The sequence below is a fragment of the Natator depressus genome, chromosome 14, assembly GCF_965152275.1.
Source record: "Natator depressus isolate rNatDep1 chromosome 14, rNatDep2.hap1, whole genome shotgun sequence".
NCBI lineage: Eukaryota > Metazoa > Chordata > Testudines > Cheloniidae > Natator > Natator depressus.
Genome location: NC_134247.1, coordinates 15,136,331 through 15,152,751, shown reverse-complemented (window position 1 = coordinate 15,152,751; position 16,421 = coordinate 15,136,331). Strand labels below are relative to the sequence as shown.

The 16,421-nt window shown below is 45.6% G+C and overlaps 1 protein-coding gene across 3 annotated transcripts in view; it reads right to left on the bottom strand.

Moving 5' to 3' along the window:
* The window catches only part of LLGL2 (LLGL scribble cell polarity complex component 2), a 63,261-nt gene extending 50,150 nt beyond the window's left edge, over window positions 1–13,111 (bottom strand). For 2 of the 3 annotated variants that reach the window (XM_074970769.1, XM_074970771.1), the window contains exon 1: window positions 12,981–13,111. The gene's annotated coding sequence lies outside the window, so the exon portion shown is untranslated. Of the gene's footprint in view, window positions 1–1,263; window positions 1,279–12,980 lie in introns of those variants that run through there. The other variant, XM_074970770.1, reaches the window with a different exon arrangement.
* Window positions 13,112–16,421: the final 3,310 nt, after the last annotated feature.

Here is a 16,421-nt window from a genome sequence, read left to right as displayed (position 1 = left end):
GGGTGGAAATGAAAGCCATCAGAGTACTAGCAGGTGTGAAGAAATGATGCCTAGCTGTCTGACACAGAAACCTTGACAGCAGGGAATATCAAAATAAAAGGGGAGAGGAGCATAGCCAAAAAGCAGGAACACATTTAAAAACCAAAGTCTCTGCAAGATGATCTGAAAACCTACACCAAATAAATCTAAGATTAGAGCCCATGTAACAAACCCTTTCACCAGGTTTGCTTGATACAATTCTCAGAGACGAGTAAAACATCTGTACACAGCTCTCTCCATGGATCAGCGTTCACCTTGCACTCCCTGGCCCAAGACAGGGAAGCAAATGATCCAACCATTGGACCAAATCTGGTGATGAGTCCTGGTCACATGCCACCTGAGGCACATTGCGCATACGCTAAGAAGTGAGCCGCGGCTCTAGAAGCGACCATCTGTTGTGCTATGCAAGGAAAGAGTATCACACCCATATGCAGCAACTTTGGCCTTAGCCAGACAGGAAAAGTAAAAATGGGAAAGGGTGTGTCTCTGGCAATCAATATCCTGGGCCTGTGAAACCAGGAAAACCCACACAGAAACTTCAAGTAACTAGTTCAAAGTAACTGGTTTTACAAGTATGAGCAAAGGAGACTTCCATGTGCCAACAAGGCAGCACAGACAAATACTCACAGTAAACAAAGGCAAGAAGGCAAAGGAAAGAGGGGGGTTCTTTTCAAAGGATAGGTAAATACAGCTGCTCATGTCCTGTAACAAAGTTTAGGAATGATTAATTGCATCCAACACATGCTGCTTATATATGCTTATGCCAAGAGAGGTAGCATTCACAATCCAGCCCACAACGACCTGTTAAACCAGCTAAGGAACCTTAATAATAGCTGGCATCAAGGAATCTTATAGCAACAGGCACCAAGGTACATTACCATGCAAACTGATGCACACTGCAGTCAAAGGAGATTTGCCAAAAAGAATGAAGATTCCACATAATCTGTATCATCTTGTCTCACAGGTGCATATTTCCTTTTTGCCAGCCCAATTTCTCTCGGAAATGCCCTTCTGATGTCTTACATAAAACTGCAGCCAAACGTGTGCTGCAATTATAGAACATAGACACAAATACCATTCACTGCAGACAGCATGTGGTCATAGCTGTGGCCACGAGTAGCCAGAGTGGAGCCTCTGAAGCCACATCTGCTTTGTGTGGAGTTGATGCTGTTGTATTTTGCAGGGAATTAAAGCCTACGAGAAAATGCAAGATCAGCCTCTTACCAGAAGTTATGTGCTCCTTAGCAGCACTACATCTTCTCTGGGTAAAGGCTGCCTCTCAGCTGAAGAGAATCTGAGGTCAGCTCATCTGCAAGTAACAATACCCCAGATTCCAGTCCATCTTGACTGAACAAGTTGAAACATAACATATGACAGACAAATCACCTTGCAGCCAGGCTCATAATGGGCCACTTAAAGCTAGCTCCTTTAGCGTCCCTGGCTCTATGCTCAGACAAATATTATGAGATGCCCTCCTCCGCTGCGTGCAATTAGACTCAGCCACAAGCCTATTACTATTCATTGTTCACACAGTATGGCAGGGCGAGTCCAAGCTGCGAGAGGATCCTGTTTCCACTCAATACAGACACACAGACAGCTATTACAATCAAACAGACTTTTCGATGGCAAAAATTCACAACAGGCTGATACTTAAGCGAAGAAGCCAGAATGTTCATATGCAGCTTACATGTGTGTTTACTCAGAGAACACAGGATGGGCGTAGAACAGGGCAGAGAGAGTACTCTTCCCAAACAGCCTTTGTTCAGGTTGAGTCGCCATTCCAACTTCTCCCCTTGACAATAGTTCAAAGCTTGGCAAATGATTCAAAGATGCTCTCTAGGGCATATCAAGACCATTTAGAGATTTCAAGGCTTTAGGTCTCCTGCTTGTTGTTCTCTCCCCTCTCTTCTCCTCCACCCCATGGGATCCTCCCATGTGATATTTCAACAGTAAGGCATTGCTTCTGTTAAAAAGGATAAGCAGCAGCAAGCCCTTCTCCCCAGCCAAGCTTTGTTTACACCACAAGGATTTATTACTCTTATTGCAGCAACTGCCAACAAGGCCTCATCTATACTAGACTTTCTCTACACTACCAAAAGTTTCCCAGTGTTCCTAGGACCAATACAGCTCTGCCAGTGGTAGCAATGGTGGGAATGCTACAGAAGACTCTCTCTCAGCAAGGGTTAGATGACAACAGCCAGTCTACACTAGCAGTTCAGCCATTACTCACAATTGTGGGAGAAGTGCGAGGATGTTTAGGAAGAAAGGCTAACACAAACATGCCCCACCTATGCCACTGCATGAACAGGAAGAACGAACGGTGTAAGAGTTAGGGTATATATGCCTGAGACCAGGTTTTCATGATCACCACTGTAATAAAGGTGCTGATTTTTTCTACAAGTTCCAGCATCTAATGACAGTTCTATTCATCAGATGGTGTGTAGCCCCCTTTAAAAAAGAAGAGTTTAAATCTGGTTGAATGACTCCTGAGATAAACTCTAGTGGGTGGTTTATTGGGAGGGGGAATTCAAAGAGAAGATAGACTATTGTCGGCAATATTCTCCTAGAGAGAGAAAGCATGCCCAGAAGAAAAGAGAACCAGACTGCAAGTTAGGAGTTGTAAATTCTACTCCCAATTCTGCCATTGACTTGATGTGACCTTGGGCAAGTCACTTCACCTTTCTGTCTCAGTTTCTCTATAATGCTTACTCACTTAATTCACATGCCGTTGTGAGGATCCATTCTGTCTTTACAGAGCTTTGGACTACTCGCATATGAATGCCAAGTACTGGTTGTGAGAAAATGTATGTCTAAGTGATTTCTAGTTCTTCAAAATTAAATTTTATGAACTTACCCAAATGGAAGTAAATATTAGCAAAATTATTTGCATCAGTACAGCAAGTGTCATGGAGAGCTACTCCTTATCTCTAAAAGAATCTCTTAACATTAGAGAGCAAGAGAGCTGCACTCAGCTACTAATGTTTAAGGTTACTGTGTTTAAGTGAAAAGAAAAGGAGTACTTGTGGCACCTTAGAGACTAACCAATTTATTTGAGCATAAGCTTTCGTGAGCTACAGCTCACTTTCCTTTTTGCGAATACAGACTAACACGGCTGTTACTCTGAAACCTGTGTTTAAGTGAGCTCAACTCTCCAGGCACAGGTAATAAAATCTGCTAGAGATGGTCAAGTGCAAAGTGGTAATTGAACTTAAGCATACCATTTCCCACTTTTTAGCTTGTAAAAGGGATCAATATAATTGATGGTACAATCCCTTGCTGTATTCTAAAACTCAAATATTCATCACTGGCACAGTTATCATCTAAGTTCAAAGAAAAGGAGTACTTGTGGCACCTTAGAGACTAACCAATTTATTTGAGCATAAGCTTTCGTGAGCTACAGCTCACTTCATCGGATGCATACAGTGGAAAATACAGTGAGGAGATTTTATATATACACACAGACCATGAAAAAAATATACATTGTAAGGAGAGTGAACGCTTCCTCAGCTCTCATCCCCTAATGCCCCTACTCTACTTGCGCTATATTGATGACATCATCATCTGGACCCATGGAAAAGAGGCCCTTGAGGAATTCCACCATGATTTCAACAATTTCCATCCCACCATCAACCTCAGCCTGGGCCAGTCCACATGAGATCCACTTCCTGGACACTACGGTGCTAATAAGCAATGGTCACATAAACACCACCCTATATCGGAAACCTACTGATCGCTATTCCTACCTACATGCCTCCAGCTTTCACCCAGACCACACCACACGATCCATTGTCTACAGCCAAGCTCTACGATACAACCGCATTTGCTCCAACCCCTCGGACAGAGACAAACACTTACAAGATCTCTATCAAGCATTCTTACAACTACAATACCCACCTGCGGAAGTGAAGAAACAGATTGACAGAGCCAGAAGAGTACCCAGAAGTCACCTACTACAGGACAGGCCCAACAAAGAAAATAACACAACGCCACTAGCCGTCACCTTCAGCCCCCAACTAAAACCTCTCCAACGCAACCTCAAGGATCTACAACCTATGCTGAAGGACGACCCATCACTCTCACAAGTCTTGGGAGACAGGCCAGTCCTCGCCTACAGACGGCCCCACAACCTGAAGCAAACATTCACCAGCAACCTCACACCACACAACAGAACCACTAACGCAGGAACCTATCCTTGCAACAAAGCCCGTTGCCAACTGTGCCCACATATCTATTCAGGGGACACCATCATAGGGCCTAATCACATCAGCCACACTATCAGAGGCTCGTTCACCTGCACATCTACCAATGTGATATATGCCATCATGTGCCAGCAATGCCCCTCTGCCATGTACACTGGGCAAACTGGACAGTCTCTACATAAAAGAATAAATGGACATAAATCAGATGTCAAGAATTATAACATTCATAAACCAGTCGGAGAACACTTCAATCTCTCTGGACACTCGATTTCTGATCTCAAAGTGACTATCCTTCAACAAAAAAACTTCAAAAACAGACTCCAATGAGAGACTGCTGAATTGGAATTAATTTGCAAATTGGATACAATTAACTTAGGCTTGAATAGAGACTGGGAGTGGTTGAGTCATTATATTAAGTGAAACTATTTCCCCTTGTTTATTCCTCTCCCCCCCCCCCGCCCCACTGTTCCTCAGACATTCTTGTTAACTCCTGGAAATGGCCCACCTTGATTATCACTTCAAAAGGTTCTCTCTCTCCCCTCCCCCAGTAATAGCTCATCTTAAGTGATCACTCTCCTTACAATGTATATTTTTTCATGGTCTGTGTGTATATGTAAAAAGAAAAAAGAAAAGGAGTACTTGTGGCACCTTAGAGACTAACCAGTTTATTTGAGCAAACTGGTTAGTCTCTAAGGTGCCACAAGTACTCCTTTTCTTTTTTCTTTTTACGAATACAGACTAACACGGCTGTTACTCTGAAACCTGTGTATATGTAAAATCTCCTCACTGTACTTTCCACTTTATGCATCCGATGAAGTGAGCTGTAGCTCATGAAAGCTTATGCTCAAATAAATTGGTTAGTCTCTAAGGTGTCACAAGTACTCCTTTTCTTTTTGCAAATACAGACTAACACGGCTGCTACTCTGAAACCCATCTAAGTTCAGGGTGCACTGATTTAAATAAAAGCAATTTAAATAACCAATTTTAACAATGAATTAAATCAGTAAGCAGGAAACCTTGATTTAAATCATTGATTTTAATTGTGTTTTGCATTTGTACTTCTTGTCCTAAAGAATAGTTATCAATTAATGAGACTCAATCATAAAAACATGGTGAATTGCAACTAAATATAGCCTTTACACTAAACATGGTGCTTCTTATTGCAAACCAGCAAGATATATTACATCTCTACCCATGTATTTAAGCAATCATATAACTTATTTATTCAGATTCTCAATTTTTACATTTTATTATGTTAGAAAATGGTGAATAATGCATTTTTTTTATTTATTAGCTCAGGGGTCGGTAACCGACGGCATGTGAGCCCATTTTTAATGGCACGCTGCAGTCTGCCAGGGACAGCAGCGTGCCATTAAAAATCCTGCCTGGCCCGGCCCACTCTTCTCCGCCCACCGCTCTCTCCTTGCAGGCCAGGCAAGCTTCCCCCTCCCCATGCCTCTTCCCCCAGCCTGCTGGGTTCCTGCCCCTCCTTCTCTCCCTCCCTGTGGCCGATCAGCTGAGGACCCTTGCTACGGAGGGGGAGGGGGAGATGGAAAAGCAGAGCCCCAGCCCACTCTCTGCTCCAGGGACCTTGGGGATGGGGGTGGAATCAGCATATCCCCTCCAGCCCCCTGCCGTGAGCTGCACAGGGCAGGGGGCTGGGAGCACCCGCACAACCCCAGCCCACACCCCCAACCCTCTGCCCTGACCCCCGCACCCCCCCACACACACCCCCAGCCCTCTGCCCTCACCCCCACACACCCCAGCCCTGACTCCAGCTCCCCCCACATACCTAGCCCCCCCAGCCCCCTGCCCTGACTCCTGCACCCTCCTCAGACACCCAGCCCCCCCACACCCTGACTTTTGCACCCCCACATCCACATCCCCACCCCAAACGGGAGCTCCTGCACGCACACATGCACACACACACATACACATTCCCACCTGCACCCCTCGCACCAAATGGGAGCTGCCCAGGTAAGCACTCCACACCCAAACCTCCTGCCCCAACCCTGAGCCCCCTCCCTCATTCTAGCTCCTGGCCAGACCCTGCACCCCAACCCCCAGCCTGATCCTTCACCCCCAGCCCTGTTCTCAGTGCACTCCCACCCTCATCTCTGTGCAGAGAGAGGAAGAGAATGGGCCAGAACCAGGGAGAAACTAGGTACCTACTCTATGTGGACAGGGCTGGGACCCCAGACCGGCAGCGGGCTGAGGGGGGCCGGCAGCCAAGACCCTGGCTGGCAGGAGCCGGCGGACGGAACCCCAGATCGCCAGCGGGCTGAGCCACTCAGCCCACTGCCGGTCTGGGGTCCCGGCCACCGGCCCCGCTCAGCCAGCTGCTGGTCTGGGGTTCTGGCTGCCGGCCCCTTGCCAGCCGGGGTCCCAGCCGCAGGACCCGCTCAGCCCGCTCCCGGCCTAGGTGAACGGAACCCCAGGCCAGCAGCGGGCTGACGGTGTAAGATCAGCATTTTAATTTAATTTTAAATGAAGATTCTTAAACATTTTGAAAACCTTGTTTGCATACAATAGTTTAGTTATATAATATATAGACTTATAGAAAGAGACCTTCTAAAAAACGTTAAAATGTAGTATTGGCACGCGAAACCTTAAATTAGAGTGAATAAATGAAGACTCGGCACACCACTTCTAAAAGGTTGCCAACCCCTGTAATAGATTAATTTTTACCTATGCTTTGTGTCAAGCTCTATTTGGATGGGAATTCAAGTCCAATTAAGAATGCCAGAAACACCACAGCATTTCAAAGTTGGTTAATTAAGTAAATAAATCTACTTTAAATGTGCTGAATACATAAAAGAGTGTATCAAAACACGTGTGGCATTTAAAATGGATTTATTAAACAAAGGAAGTATTACCTGTAGTTCGTGAAATGAACTGATTGTGACGAGAAACAATGTCTTTCAAGATTTCAGAACGAGTAGATCATAGATTAGAATAAATTTAGGCCTTAACGTACATGGTATTAGTTTCAAATAGGTTTATTTCAAAAAATATAAAAATAGTTTTTTAGATAAAAAAATATATCTATTTTTATCCACTCTGCTATAATTTATCCAAGCTGCTACAGCAACAACTGGTTGCCAAGTGAGATACTGCAGAAGAGTGGGCAGTATTACAAAGCAGCAGAGAGGTCTGAATAAAGGTAAAGTTGCAGAATGTAAAGAGCTTGGAGATCTCACAGATGCCACTCTAGCCTACAAGTCACAAGTCTCTTGACACAAGACAGGGATTTTCCAGACCACCTTCCCAGAATGAGATATTTAATCCAGTAGTGGTTAGAGTAAGTCAAAGGAGGGACAGTTTAGGCTGAATATCAGGAAAACTTTTCTGGCATTGAAATCTATTAGACTGTGAGGAAAACTCAAGTGGTGGAGTCCCATCACTTAGGAGTTTTTTTTTTAAAAACTGGGTAAAATGCTAAAAAGTGTCTTATAAGGAACAATCCTGCAGTAGTAAGGAGAAGGACTGAAGGATTCAACAGGTTCTCCCATCCAAGTCTACTTTTAGCTTCTGCAGAATCATAGAAGTTAACAGTCAAAAGTATAACCTACCAAATACTCATTAAATGCAACAGCAGGCAGTGCCCCATCCTCTCCGCCCCCCCCCCCCCCCACTCGGTTTGAAGCTTCCAAGATGGGTTTCCCAAGCAATCTTGAAAAGTAAAGGAAAAGTGTTCAAGTCAACCATGCAAGTTCATACACTACCACAGAACAGCGCTAAAAACTACCGAATCCTTCCGAGTCCAGAAATTCTGTCCAAACCTCTTGCATTAAGATTCCTTTGTACCCTCTATGTCATGGTAACATTGGAATACATGAGATTTCAAAGTGCTATAGCACAGAAAAGCCTTTTCCATTTGAAAAGTATGTTATGAAGAGAAATTTATTGGATGTGATGAAGAGCTCTTGGTACACTCTCCCAATACAATGGGTGACTCAAGGATAGAAGGAAGGTATGGTACCTTGAAAGTCATGTTGCAATAACGTTTTTAGGCCAGAAATATGGTGGGTCTATTGAGAAGGACATCACAAAGGCTCCTTATTATCACAACAGCACCAAAAGGAAAGATGTAGAAAAAAATTCTAACTACTTGCTGATGACTTAAATCCTCATACATATATACACACACCCACAACACACCCTATCCGGCAGCCCATACAGGGTATCAAACAGTTACAACGCATACTCAATGACAAAACCCTGAAGTAAATCTTTCCTGATCCCCCTCTTCTGGCCTTCAAACACCTCCCAAACCTCTCCAAGCTCATCATCAGAAGCAAGCTCCCCACAGACCAAGACACACGAACTAAAAGCAGCACCAGACTCTGCCAGAACAACAGATGCAAAACCTCTAGACATCTCTCCAATGCAAGGATAGTCAACACCCCCACACCACATTTTTCATGATCCATGGGTCCTACACGTGCCTATCACAACACGTGGCGTACCTCATTCAATTCACTAAATGCCCCAACACCAACAACGTGGAAGAAACCAAACAAACAATCACCATGCTCTCAAATGAACTCTCACCAAAAAATTATAAAAGTCCAAAAAACCAAATCCACTGTGGGTGAACACTTTTTACAAAGCGATCACTCTTTAATCTGACCTCACAGTCCTCATCCTCAAAGACAACCTGCACAACACTTTCAAAAAATGAACTCAGGAGCTTACATTCATAGCTTTGGCTAGATACCAAAAATCAGGGACTGACCAGATACTGGATTTATGGTTTATTACCAAAATCTGTAACCCATTTAATGCCCCCAGACAAACACACACCCCTTTTCTCTTCCCCATTTTCCCCTTGCGGCTGGAAAGATGTTAACAAGCCATTTCACTTGAAATGTGTGTTAACTACCTATGCTAAACAATCTGTACCATCTTGCATTTGTCTGTGACACAGAGTAGATTTCTCAGACCTGAAGAAGAGCTCTGTAAGCTCAAAAGCTTGTCTCTCACTCACCAAGGAAAGTTGGTTCAATAAAAGTTATTGCCTCACCCACATTATCTCGCTAATCTTCTGGGACCACCACTGCATACAATATGGTTGAAGGAATCTTGTAAATATTCTGAAGATCAAGTACACAGTTCTATCTAGGTATGTCTACAAAGTCTATCATCATAACATCTGGGCAATCTGCAGAGATTGAGAAAAAAAATCACTGTACATATGGACCATCTTTGATCCTTATTTGACAAGACTGTGTTTCTAGAAATCATGCCATTTAAGATGCAGAAAGGTGGGAGACACTACATGTAGTCTTTTGTAGGGAGAAGGAAAAGCTGACCTACAAAGACATCAGCCTTACATTGGAAAGTAAAAGGTGAGATGTGCATATCCTGATCTCCAGAAGCAAGAAGTTCAATAGCCCAGGGAATTTCACCAAACATCCTCCCTCTGGCATCCAGCCTCATCCTGGACTCCCTCAGTCATAGCATTCCTGTTGACTGAAGCGTTCTCAATTGGCTACTCAGAGGGTAAGGGTAAGGTTGCCAGTGAAGTAGCTGGGTCACAATTCAAAGGTTTTTAGTTATTGGTATTTCACCCATTCTCCCCCCGCCACACATCCTACCCTTCAGATGAGCATAACTCTTTTTTGTACTGTTATCTACTTCAGAAATCTAATCTGAGAAATTTACTTTAAGGGCTCTACTCTAGTAACAGGGTGCTTCAGAGAATCTCCAATTGCTTTACAAACACTATGGCCATGTCCACACTATGATGCTACAGCCACATATCTATGGCACTGTAACCTCATAATATAGATGCAGACTACAGCAACAGAAGGGATTTTTCCTGTCACTGTAGGAAAGGTAGCAAGGTTGATGGAAGCTTTCTTCCCTGTATCTAGCTGTGGGTATGTCTACACTGCCTACATTACAGCGCTGCCGCGACAGCGCTGTGACGTGGGCTGTGTAGTCACGTGGGCCGTGTAGCCAGGCGAGAGCTCTCCCGTCGATAAAAAATAACCACTCCGAACGAGGGGTCATAGCTTTATCACCAGGAGTGCGGCTCCCGGTGATAAAGCAGTGTCTATACTTTTGTCGCTCAGGGGTGTGTGTTTTCACTTGACCCGAAGGACTAAAGTTTTAGCGCTGAAAGTGACAGTGTAGACACAGCCTGTGTCTACACAAGGGGCTAGGTCAGCATAGCTATGGCACTCCGTGTGTGGATTTTTCACACCGCTGAGCGCTGTACTAGTGTCGACGACCTAAGTTTTAAATACAGACCAGGCCTAAGCCACATCAAACAGAAGTGAAGTATTACTAACCCAATTACAGATGGGGAACTGGAAGCAGAGTGGTTACTTGATTTGTTCAGTCTCACACAGGAAGTCAGTAGCACAGTATGAAACAGAACTCAGGAATATAGATTCCCATTGTGCTACCTAATGGTTGTTGCAGGGCACCTGCCCTATACCATGTGAAATGCATTCCAAAAGCTGTCACAAATCTTACTGCAAGTTTGGAAAAAAATTAAGTTCAACACACGCCGTACTTAGTCATTATAAGCAGGGATTAACACACAAATACACTAACCGAGCATGCCAAAGGATAAAGAACAGGTAGTTATTTAGCATTTCTATTTAGTCTGAGTGTAGAGCCTAGGTAATAAGGATGAAGACCTACAAAGCAAAATTACTACCAGCAATTGCCCTTTGACATTCTAAAGTGTAAGTAGCTTGTTCAATTTAATGTATTACATTATTACCTGTGCCTAAGGACATGATACTATATGCTCCCCTGATCTGCTGCCAGGTAGCCCCTGGAAGGAAAAATTAAGTAGGCACATGACTGTACTTGACCTACTCCCACAAGCAAAACCAATATTTATATTTGTGCCTCAGGGAAATATAAACCATGAATCACTCTAATCAATCAACAATTAAACTAGGGAAGCTACAGCAAAGCGCTGAGGTTTCTCATAGGTGCAAGGGAGAAACTCCATTGGGAGAGAAGCTTACAGTCATTGCTTACATGTCTATCGAAGAACAAATGCAGTAAATTAAGCCTCTTGGGAGAAAAAAATCTAAAGCTTGAAATCTTAACAGAAGTTGGAGAAAGCTGATGTCCAATACTTTGAAATGCATCCAGCCTCAACCATTATCCAGAGTGAGCTTCAGACATAGGCTGGGTAGGCAACCACCTAGGGTGTCAATTCTGAGAGCATTTCTACCACAAGCAGCAGCCACATGGCCAAAAGTTACCAGTGCTTTCAAACTATCCCAAGAACACAGGCTGTGGCAAGGCGGGGCCAGCCAGAAGACTCTGTCCTTCAGGACTCCACCTACAGGAGCACCAGGCTGCAGAAAGAAGCTAGCAATCTAGGGGTACGTCTACACAGCAATTAAAAACTCACAGCTGGCCTATGCCAGATGACTCGGGTTAAGGGGCTGTTAACTGCAATGTAGACATGTGGGCTGGAGCTGGAGCCCAGGCTGTAGCACTGTGTGTGGTGGGAGAGTCCCAGAGGACGGGGCTGAATGTCTATTCGGCAATTAAACAGCACTTTAGTCCAAACTCAAATCAGCTGGCATGGGCCAGCCGTGGATGTCTAATTGCAGCATAGACATACCCTAGAGGAGACAAGCTCCTCACTCCAGCATGGGAGTGAGATAGGAGAAGAGAGATGGGATGGACCCAGGGATGTCATGCAACAGACACCCGCTTGTCTTTGGGAAAGGGACACCAAAAATAATTACTTGCCTAGTTCATTAATACATCATTGGCTGGACTATTACACCACTGGCTGGAATATATGCCTGCTAAAAGGCCACTGATGAGTAAGATACAAGGCAACTGCAGAATGTACTCAGACTTCAAAGTATTCAGGTTTTCACTGAAACAAAACTGCTTGTGGACTGAAGTTTTACCCTAATCTGGCAACTATACCTTCCCTCACACAGGATATACTTATAATTTGTCTTAGTCTTGACACTAAATGAGTCTATTTGATTTGGGTCTTGCCTGCCTTTGAAGTCATTTCGTTCCCTAAGCCCCATTCTCTGTGACTGTGTCTGTGTCAACCCAGATTTGCACTATGGGGGAGGGGGAGCAGAGGTAGGGTATTCTATGGGGTAAAGTCCCAGGGCTCTGGAATCTGCTTCTGTTGTTGCTTGGCCAGAGGACACATTCGTTCACCTCTAAGGCATGCTACAAGACCTTTTGTTGTGCAGATGATGCAAGTGAGCCCAGCCCTTTCTGCGAGCTTGGGTTATTGTGGCAATTCCTTTCTGTTAGGTATTCTGAAGTAGTGTAAACCGGTACAGAGATTAGTGCCAGGAGCACAGACGTATAAATCAAACACATCCACCCAGTTTAGCTAGAGAACCGATTGCAGCCCAGTTCTAGGGGGGGGATTTCCGCCCCAAAGGGCCAGCCAGCGCCTACCTGCTGGGGCAACTTCCCATCACCTCGTACCCGGCCTCCCTAAGAGGAGCGGCAGGCCCAGGGGAGCGCTCCCCCCGGCTCCCCAGCCCCACTGCAGGGCAGCCAGGGTTTCTCCTCACAGCTACACCAGGGGCAGCCTCAAGCCCGCCCCCCCACTCCCCGGCGGAGCCCCGAGCTCACAGGCCCAGGGCGGCTCCGCGGGCTGGCAGGCAGGTGAGGGCCCCGCAGGAGCGTGGCGGCCCGGCCCTCAAACCCCCCACCCCCTGACCAGGGGGGTGTCGGTCCTTTGTGCCGCCACCCCCCCCGGCTCGGCCTCATATTCACCTGACGGGCGCTGGCTGGACCGGCCGGGCCCGGAGGAGACCGCGGGCCGTGGTGTCCCCTGCCGCCGGCTCTTGGGCCACGGGCTCCTCCGCTAGCGCCGCCGCCTCTCCTTCCCGGATACCTCCGGGAGTGGGCGGGGCTCACCGGATATGCAAATAACGGGGCGTGGCCCCCCACGCGCTCATGAATAATTCACACGACCACCTCCCTCTAAGAGCCAATCAGGAGGCGGCGAGCGAGGCTCATGAATACCGCCTCAGGGCAGCCGCCCTGTTCAAACGGAGTTGACGGTTAATACATTGGTAAATATTAACAAGCGAACTGATACGGATACAAGGTGAATGCTAATGAGCTCATGAATACTAATGAGCCTTGGCCCCGCCCATCCTGCTGCACTTTGGCTTACCTGCCGGCCGCATCACGCCGCCAGCCTCGCCCCGTTTCCATCCGCGCCCAGGGAAGCAATAGCCACTAGGCTGCACCCCGCCCAGCACGGACGGGGGAAAGCCCAGCACCGGACCCTGGTCCCTGAGTCCCTTCCAGTCTCACACCAGTATAACTGCCCTAGTGTAAACGGGGGAACTCCTAATTCACACCCGTTTGAGATCGGAGCCAGGCTCTAAAGCACAGGGGTTACATGGCACAGGACAACTCAGCCCTAACTGCATGGTGCTACACACATCTGCTAGGGTAAGGAAAGGTGCCAGGCAGAGTGTGGGCAACTTGGCATCTAGCTCGTCTCCAAAAAGGAGGTAAAGGTCATTTCTGGTAATACACCAGCCCCTTCGCACCCACCAGCCCACCTGCTTTCCCAGGGACATCTTTCTATTTAAAAATATATATATATATATTTTGCCCTCATCTTACCAGCACTAACGTTAGGGGAAACGAACTATACTGGGTAGATTGTGAGAAGGGGATGTATGCAAAAGTGGGTATCAAATGCAGCCAGCAAACTGCAACAACATCTCTTTGCAACAGTGATCTCAGGTGTTACTTGTGGACACAACAGAACCACTAACCCAGGAACCTATTCTTGCAACAAAGCCCGTTGCCAACGGTGCCCACATATCTATTCAGGGGACACCATCACAGGGCCTAATAACATCAGCCACACTATCAGAGGCTCGTTCACTTGCACATCCACCAATGTGATATATGCCATCATGTGCCAGCAATGCCCCTCTGCCACGTACATTGGTCAAACTGGACAGTCACTACGTAAAAGAATAAATGGACACAAATCAGATGTCAAGAATTATAACATTCATAAACCAGTCGCAGAACACTTCAATCTCTCTGGTCACACGATTACAGACATGAAAGTTGCGATATTACAACAAAAAAACTTCAAATCCAGACTCCAGCAAGAAACTGTTGAATTGGAATTCATTTACAAATTGGATACAATTAATTTAGGCTTGAATAGAGACTGGGAGTGGCTAAGTCATTATGCAAGGTAACCTATTTCCCCTTGTTTTTTCCTACCCCCCCCCCCCCAGACGTTCTTGTTAAACCCTGGATTTGTGCTGGAAATGGCCCACCTTGATTATCATACACATTGTAAGAAGAGTGGTCACTTTAGATAAGCTATTACCAGCAGGAGAGTGGGTTTTTGTGTGTGGGGGTGGGGTGGGGGGGTGAGAAAACCTGGATTTGTGCTGGAAATGGTCCAACTTGATTATCATACACATTGTAAGGAGAGTGATCACTTTAGATAAGCTATTACCAGCAGGAGAGTGGGGTGGGGGGAGGTATTTTTTCATGCTTTGTGTGTATAAAAAGATCTTCTACACTTTCCACAGTATGCATCCGATGAAGTGAGCTGTAGCTCACGAAAGCTTATGCTCAAATAAATTGGTTAGTCTCTAAGGTGCCACAAGTACTCCTTTTCTTTTTTATTGTCAGACAAAAGGGAATTTTAACAATGTCCCTTTCCCTCCACAGGGACAGTCAATTTATGGGGCACACAGGTGCACATCCCTACTTCACAATGAGGTATATGTTCAAATCTATCCCTGCATAAAAGATTCTTGCATTGTTCATAAGTGGACAAAGCTGATTGGCTGATGATTAAGTAATGATTTATACTTATGCCTGTGATGAGTCACAGACTTGGAGGTAGCTAGGCCACAGAGGTGACCTGGAGGAGGCAAAGAAATAAAGGGGATGGAGAAATTTAGTTTTCACAGAATGATGGAGCTGAATGGACCATTCCTCTATGGGATTCTGCCCTTTTCATCTTGTTTTCCTACAGACGGCTCCAGTAGTATGAGGACTGATGTGTTAGCATGAAGAGTAAAGCTAGACACAGGAAATGACCCTATCATTCACTTTTTTTGGTTTTGGTTTTGTAAACCTTTAGAGAAAGTTGAACACATTCTAGTCAGCACCCTTGGAAAGATCACATAGCTAGAAGCACCAGGATTGCTAGAAACACCAAGATATGTGGCTTCATCACATGTCCTAACGTGAGGGGACATTAACTGGTCCAAAATACACACTATCATGCCACACTGCTGCAGAATGGCACTCCAATGCCCAGTCAAAACTTTTTCTAGGTTGCCATGGTATGATGCTGCAACAGGCATTGACCCTATGGGACAAATTCCACAAAGTGACCACTTCTCAGCTGTATTTCAAAAGAGATTTTAATTAACATGCCCCTTTCTAGCCTTCTGCTGCCATCTTGCTGCAATGTCAGATTGTTCAGTGGCATGGGCAGGAGGAGAGTCTGTCAGATTGTTCAGTGGCATGGGCAGGAGGAGAGTCTGGATATCCATCTGCTTTGTGCTCCAATTCTCGTACAGGCATCCAAAGCAGCTGAGCAATACAGCTACAGTTTCTCAATCCTTCCCAAAGTGATTATTAAATTGTAATTGTTTCGTGCTGAGTCAGAGAGTCTTGTCTACCCCAGCGAAACTCATCCTATAGCTCTTGTGGAGTCCATCAAATTTTGCCTTGGAGTAAGAAAGTGCAACTTTGACATCAACGGGAGTTGGGTCTGCCTAACTCCAGGAATAAATTTGGAGCTCTTTTTGCTCTATCTAAGAACAGGCAGATCACAGGAGCTCTCCCCAAACTGCCTGAAACATGGAAGAATGCTGAATAAGCAGAATGGAGCTGCCACCAACCTTGTCCAGCCCTTCGCATCCCCCAAGCAGGCAGAGGCACCCTTATTTCCTTCTAGTGGCTAGGAAGGTGCATTGGGGGTACAGGGAGAAAGAGGGTAAATATTAATTCAGAACCTCAGCAGGAGCAAATCAGCATCTTCTCTACTGAAGTCAGTGAAGCTATGCCCACTTACACCAGCTGATGATTTAGGCCAACATGTCAACTAATCACAGGGATAAACAAAGCAATCAGGGCAAGAGCCTCTGCCATCTCACTGTGGCACGTGTGGCAATACACAAGGAAGATGTACCAAGCTTACACCAGCAC